General features: G+C 50.8%; 1 long non-coding RNA gene across 1 annotated transcript; it reads left to right on the top strand.

Moving 5' to 3' along the window:
- Positions 1 to 292: 292 nt before the first annotated feature.
- LOC133211268 (uncharacterized) lies at positions 293 to 6,086 on the top strand. Its single transcript, XR_009725165.1, has 3 exons — positions 293 to 357; positions 3,969 to 4,088; positions 4,246 to 6,086. It is a non-coding gene; the product is annotated as an uncharacterized LOC133211268 (long non-coding RNA).
- The last annotated feature ends 1,018 nt before the right edge of the window (positions 6,087 to 7,104 follow it).

Below are 7,104 nucleotides of genomic sequence, written 5' to 3'. Positions count from 1 at the left end.
CTCCAGCCCCTCTTGCTGCTGAGGCTCTGCTGCTGGGGTGGATGGGAGCACTGATGAGCTCTCTACCGAGCTGCCTGTGCCTGCAGTGGGGACATAGAGGACCTGGATGCACATCACCATGCCTGTACCACTGCTCCCAGTGGCTTGGGAAGAAGAACCAGTTCCCCAGGTGCTCAGCTCAGGTTTGCAGGTGGATATCTCCCCCCTTGATGGGAGGGAGCACAGAAGCAGGTGGCAGTGGTTATCCCAGCTATTTAAAACCCATCACTGGAGGTTTCCTCTCTTTGCTGGGCTGTTCTGCTGGTTGTCTGTATGGAAACCTCAAGCTGGGAGACCCATGGACTGGGACTGCAAGCGGTGAGTGATGGAGCCAGAGCTGGAGCTTTTCCCAGCAGGTGATGGGAAGGGTTGGGCATTGTGCCGAGGCAGCAAAGCCATCGGCATCGTTTGGCTGAATGTTTTCTTTGTGTCTGCTTTGTTCTTGGAGCATGCTTGAAAAATTAACAGGCAGGTGCTAATTGTGCTTGGTTCTCCCTAGGAATTTGCCCCAAGTGAATTGTGAGTGGAGGGGAAGGTTTTAAGCTAAAAGAGGGTAGATTCAGAGCAGATATAAGGAAGAAATGTTTACAGTGAGAGTGGTGAAACACTGCAAGAGGCTGCCCAGGTTGGTGGTAGATGCCAATTAGATGGAAACGTTCAAGGCCCGGTTGGATGGGGCTCTGAGCAATCTGATGTAGTAATGTCCCTGCTTACTGCAGAGGGGCTGGACTGGATGAGCTTTAGAGGTCCCTTCCAACCCAAACTGTTCAGTGGCTTTATTGAGGTTTTCACTTCAGCTTGGGGGCATGGGGGGACTTTAAAGCTTGGGTCTGAAAACTTGCCCCTTTACATAGAGCTTGGGGAGATGCATGCACACACACTGGCCCCGTGGCTCCTCTGCTGAGCTCTGTGACTCCTGCAGCAGCACAACAGGAAAGCCTCTTAAACCTGAGGGTAGGCTCTGATTTACAGTTCTATTCTGCAGAAAATATACATTAGCCTTTTGATCCCCAAAGTGGGCTGGGGAGAAGGATTGCACTGAAGGATACAGGAGGAGAATGCTGAGCTGTGGAATTGTGCTCCCGGTAACATAACAAATGGCCGCAGCCAGCAGCTCTTGCCAGGCTTCTGCGGACTTCAGCCGCCGTTTAACACAATCATTTTCTTTTCCTGGCTATAAATATGTTGGAATTCTCTGACCTCGCGAGCCAGCATTATTCTTGGAGGCAGACTCACTTCTTGCTCTGTGCTTAGCTCTGGCCTTGAAGCTCCCTGACCCCTGACGAGTGTGTGAAGCCCAATTTATAAAGCAAACCAGACATGGGCAGCAGACCATAGGGGGAGGCAGGATGAGGAGCAGGGTCCTTTTGATGTAGCCTGTGCCAGCACCTTGGGTTTAGGGGGATGATGAGCAAATGGACATCACTGCAGTGGCCGCAGTGAGTATCATTGTCCCCAGAGCCCGTCCTCTCACCTGCAGACCTGGAAGGTGTCCCAGCCCATGGCAGGGGGTTGGAATTGGATGAGCTTTAAGGTCCCTTCCATCCCAAATCACTCTGATTCCATGACAAATCAAGACTGTCACCTCCTATATAGTTGCCACCAATCGCACTTTGTCAAAAACCTCTTTTTTATTAATCACTTCTGGTTTTACAGAGCTGTGCAGTCACTTATTAGCAAACCTGCTCTGATGTTTTACTGATCGTGACCTTGTCCCTATAAACCCCTCGCTATTGCTCTTCCCTATGAAATCACTGTGCCGTAACAGTGCTAGAGTGGAAAGAATTTATGGCTTAAATAATTTATCCGGATTTGGTACAGAGAGTCTTTTGAGGAGATTCATCAGCTAATAAAGAAAATTGATTCTGGAAGCCAAAGTCAATACAGGGTTAGAGAAATGCCACCACTCACCATGGGCTCCCTTCCAGAAGGTTCTGCTGCTACACCTGGCTGCTCTGCCCACCTTTCTCTGGTGTTTAGGGAATGGCTTTCCTCTGTGCAATCCAGAAGACAAATACAATAGCAGTTGAGAGATGGATGCATCCAGAAAATGGCTCAAACTGGCTCTCAGGCAAGGAGGTGGAAGTGATGCTATGACTGAGGATGAGGGAGGCAGCCCATGGAAGATGAAAAATAGCCAAAGGGAAGAGATATAATAGGGAATTTGGCAGAAGTATTTGGCTGATTTGTCCTTCAGGTGTGTTTCTCCAAGTCTTGCAGGTACAGGTGTTTGTCTACCCCCATGCACTTTGTGTGCCAGTGGTTGCTGAGACCCACTAAGACTACTGAGGAGCTTTAGGCTTGTTGTCCTTCCCTCGCTGTTCCTCAAAGCCATTTATCCAAACCACCTTGATCACCATAAGAAATTAAAGCCATCTTTGCCCTGATGTGGGGTTTGCCCTCTCCAAGCTTTCACCTCACTGCCTGCTAAGTGTGAAGCCACGTCTCAGTGCCACCCTGTCCCTGCTGCCACCACTGAATACAGAGCCAGGGCTGCTGCCCTTGGAATCTGGAGGGGAGGTTGGGTCTGACCCTGGACGTGGAGAGGAGGGAGAATCCCAAGTTCATGGTGATCATTCCAGCTGAACACCTCCACGTGCCAAGCCTGCTCTTGGAGAGTGATTGAAGCTGAAACTTCAGAGCCATTTCCTGGTACAGATCATCCGAGCGGGATGAAGCAGTCAATGGGAGATATAATCTGCGCCTCCTCTCTGCAGCCAAAACCATCTCATCTGTGAACACAAACTCATTAGGAGTGTGATCAATGGGGTCTGAAGGCAGGAGTTGGGGGTGGTGAAGCTATCTGTAGGCTCTCTGCTTAACTGGCACTAACGGTGCCATGTTGAGAATCAACAGCCCTGCTCTGCCAAAGCCACAGCATCCGAACCCGCTCATGGAGCCAGCAGAGGGATGAGGAGCTCTGCATCACATGAGCTACCTTAATAGCAATGTGATGCTTCAGTTTCCCAACACCTTTTTCTTCCCTTGCTGGAGGGAAGATCTTTTGCCTTCATTGGAGTCAATGGGGCCTGCAGGAAAAGTGCCCCTGGCATGTTTAAGGTACAACCAACCACCAAACCGGTGTCGGAAGAGCAGGACCAACTGTGGAAGACAGAAGAAGAGAAGTGTGACCGCAGTTACTGCTGCAGAAGTTTCCTGTGCCCTGCGGTCCCTGGAGCGCAGCCTGCCTTCAGCGTGGGCAAAATCTGTATTCAGGAGGGACCTGATTCAGTTTCTCTTCTAAATTGCCTGCTTGATTGGATGTATCAAAAGTGCACTTTGAGAAACAAAGCTCCTCTCGCTGCTGTGACCTGATATCGGTGTAAGGCATGACCCAAAGCCTCTCTGCTTCCTTGCCCTTGCTCAGCAGAAGCCTGGGCTCAGTGGTTACCCTTCCCTTGACAGCATCACTTGCTGTTAAGCCCCTCTTTGCCCAGTGCATGCTCCTTTTCCCATCGCACCCACCATGAGATATCCCTGGTACAAACCCTTCTGGGATGCAGGAGGGAAAGCACAGCCCTGCTGCCTACCCAGCATTGGCTCCATTCTCCTCCTCAGGGCTTGCAGCAACAGCATGAGGGTGAACAAGGTCAAGCAGGCTTAGAGATGCAAAAAGGGGGGGATTTGGCTCAAATAATGAGGGAATTAATTCTGGAGATGCTACGATGGCCCATAAAGTTAATGAAATATTGCTGAAGAAAGGGTAAACAATTAGGACTATTAGCTGTAAAGATAAACCAAGGCCTATTGCCCTCAGAAACACTGAAAGTAATTAAATTGAAAATTACAACATGGGAGTACAAAACCAGAAGCAAATAAATAGAGAGAAAGAATTAACTGGCTTAATATCATGGTGATAATATTATTAGCAATAGGAAGTGGGGATTGTATGATTAAAGCTGTTTATTCTCATTCCCTTTTGCTGAAAGGGGGTGATGAAGAGCTCAGGGTGACAGGAGGAGACCTGCAGCTCCAGGGTGTCTGCCTGGGGTCCTGGCCCATCACTGTGGTGTATATATGCATATGCCTTAGTGCCATTCCCACTGCCTGTAAGGGACTGTCCCCCTGGGCCAGTGGATATCAGGTTCATCTGCCTGCAAACCTTCTAGTGCCCTAGGAGAGACCTCTGTAAGAGTCATTACCACTCCAATTATTGGTTCCATTGAAAGGGATTAGATTCAAATTAACTTGTGGCTTGCCACCCAGAAATAATCCTCCTTCAAGGGGACAGATCCTTCTGTAGCATCCAAGGACACTGTGAATGGGCGACATGATGCCTGAGTGAATCAGGGATGCAGCGATTCCTGCTTCCTGGTGGGAATTACCTCGCAGCACAAGTTGTGTGTTTTACAGCTGAATCTGTCATGCAACGTTTGCAAGCATCAAATACGAGCACCCAAGCTGTGAAGCTGCTTTCTGCCAGTCTTTATACTGATATTCCCGGGAAGTGCTTACAAAAGGCTTTCAGATACATCAGATGATGCTTTCCATGTTGTCTCCAATTTGCTTTCTGTTTCTAAGGAAAACTCAGGCTTTCAACTCCTCCTATCAACTGAAGCATCCAAACAGAATTCTAAAGCTCCAAATGATTCACTACTTCATTAAATGGGGGCAATAAAGCAGAGTCTCAGGTAGTTCCCCCTCCGTTGTCTCCCTGGCAGCACAGAGCAGCCCACAGAGGCCACATCCCCATCCCATAGTGGGACATCTGCCAGGCGGGATCCAGGGCATGGCATACACTGGGATCACACTGCCTCATCACCGACTGCATCCAGCTTGTTGTGATGTTCATTGACAAGGGCTCCCCTGCAGACAAGCGATGCTGCTGTGGCGTTGGTCCAAGCCTGGCTCCTCACCTCGCTGCTTTGCTCTAGGCAGGGAAACCATTAATATGACAGAAGTGACCTGCAATGACTGCTGCTGGATTATTTAATCTGGCCAGGCTCCTTAGCTGCCATAAGAGAAGACAAACTGCCTGCCTGGTGTTTAAAGGTTTGGGGATGTAGGATAGCATTGATTCGGTGTGTCTGAGAAGGTGCTGCTCCTTGGGCTTGCTGCCAGCAGGAGTTGATGACAAAGCACCCGCTGGTGCTGGTCCTCCCCATCCATCCTTTGCAACTCATTTCCACTCAGCAGTGAGTGGCTGGTGGGTGTCAGGGATAACCCAGGTAGCAGGGAAGAGGTGGGATGAGGTGATGGGGAGGAGAGCATCTCTGCTCCTTGCCCAGCCCTGCCCTGGGCTCCATGGGCCCCTCTATGACCACTGTTGCTCTGGGCAGCAACAAGCCAAGCAGATGGAGCACTTTGCCTCTCGCTGGGAAGCATTAGAGCCAGTCCTTGGCTCTGGGATGGGGAGAAGCCTCCCAGCTTCAGGCATTTAGCCAGCCTGGAGGGCAGCCCGGTCCCTGCGGTGCCGGGCTCGCACCAGAGGCACCTCCTGCTCTCCCAGCACCATCTCACTTCTTGCCTTGACCCACTGCCCCTAAAACATCTCCATCACCCCTGCAGTGAGCTCCTGGGGCTGCCAGCCTGGAGCTGAGGCAAGGCTGGCCACCAGGACCACTTGCCCCCTCCGAAAGCCACAGAGCAGGGGGATGCAGGGCTCTGCTCCTTGCAGCATGCTGGCAACCCAAGGTGTCTGCCTCTAAACCAGGGCAATTACACCTCTGATCTCGTTTACACACAAAATAAAACCAATTCCTTGTTTGTGTTCCCATCCACAGATTCCCAGGAATAGCCCACAGAGGGAAGCTCTGAAGGAAAGCGTGATTAATTCTCGGTGGCACTTTTAAACGTCGCTTTTATTACAATGCAGCCTTTTCACGCACTTTGCCCTTTTCCAATTCATTTTTGCTCTTTTGAGGTGGAACGGGGCTGATGTTCTGCAGCTCCCTTTTCTCAAGAGCGGTTTTTAACTCTTGATCTGCTGTGGTAATGAACCTTCCCTGCTGTGCCTGCAGAATCAGGGATGCTCTGGGGATGCTCCCAGGAGCAGCAGCATCCTCTGCTCCCCCAGCACAGGACTGGATGCAGTGGGGTATAAAGGGGTGCAATGGGGTGCAGTCAGCCCAGGGCCACCACCAGTCCCCCCCCAGCTGTGCCGTGCAGTGGTGTTTTACAACCCAGAGCAACAAAACCTCAAATGTACTGGAAATAATTCTACTATCAAATGCATTCAGCTCTGTTTGTTTGCTTTGAAATTAACATGGGGGATGAAATGATTCAGTGCACTACAAAGAGATCCCTCGGCTTGACAACAGTCGCGGGCAGGTTTTCTTCCCCTTTCAGTTATCACAGGAGAAAACATTTCAACATCTTGTCTGCTCAGCGCAGGAGAAGCAGTTCTGTGCTGCGTGCCTGGGAAACAGGGAGCTTATCAGGGAAATCTCTGGCATCAGAGGGACGAGGTGGCAGAGGCAGCCAGGAGGCACCTTTCCTTTCCTATGTGTAACGTGGGGAAGGAGGGTCTCTGGGGCAGCCGAGGGCTGCTCCTGTTAATGCTGGTGTCCATCATTAAGACAGTGGGTCCCAAGAGAGCTGGAGCCAAAGGAGCATCCGCATTAACAGGGTGCAGAGCCAAGAAATGGGGCAGAGGGAAAGTTTCTCAGTGGTTTTCCTGCAGAGAGGATGGAGATGGCAGGAGAAGAGTGGGTGAAGCACACGTGGGTGCATAAGCCGGACAAGTCACACAGTTTTAAGCCTAGGGGCATAAATAGACATGGGGGCGGGAGCTGTGACCTGAGAAGTATTAGGGAAGAGGGCTTCTAATTAGGAGGCAAAAGGGCCTGGTGCTGCTTAGCCTGTTTGTAGAAGTCATTCAACTGCCCTGGATGACTTCAGTGCCAAGATGATTTGGAGGATGAGTGGAGAGGCTTTAGCAAAGCTGACCGAGCGAGAGGGGAGGCCGGGCTGGAAGCAGGGATGTGCTCCTCTGTGGTGGAAAGAGCAGCGTTTGAGAGTCCCCACCAAGAAGCTGAGGGATGTGGAAGTCTGAGCTCGTTGGGGTTCATTTCTCTTTGAGCTGGTTTGAAAGCGTCTGCCTTTCCCAGAGCCAACAAGGTTACT

The sequence above is a fragment of the Neopsephotus bourkii genome, unplaced genomic scaffold (assembly GCF_033783945.1).
Source record: "Neopsephotus bourkii isolate Nb327-2 ecotype Australia unplaced genomic scaffold, CSIRO-AGI_Nbou_v1 NB_593, whole genome shotgun sequence".
In the NCBI taxonomy this organism is placed as follows: domain Eukaryota; kingdom Metazoa; phylum Chordata; class Aves; order Psittaciformes; family Psittacidae; genus Neopsephotus; species Neopsephotus bourkii.
Note: the sequence above shows the minus strand (reverse complement) of the source record. Positions and strands in the feature narration are given on the sequence as shown.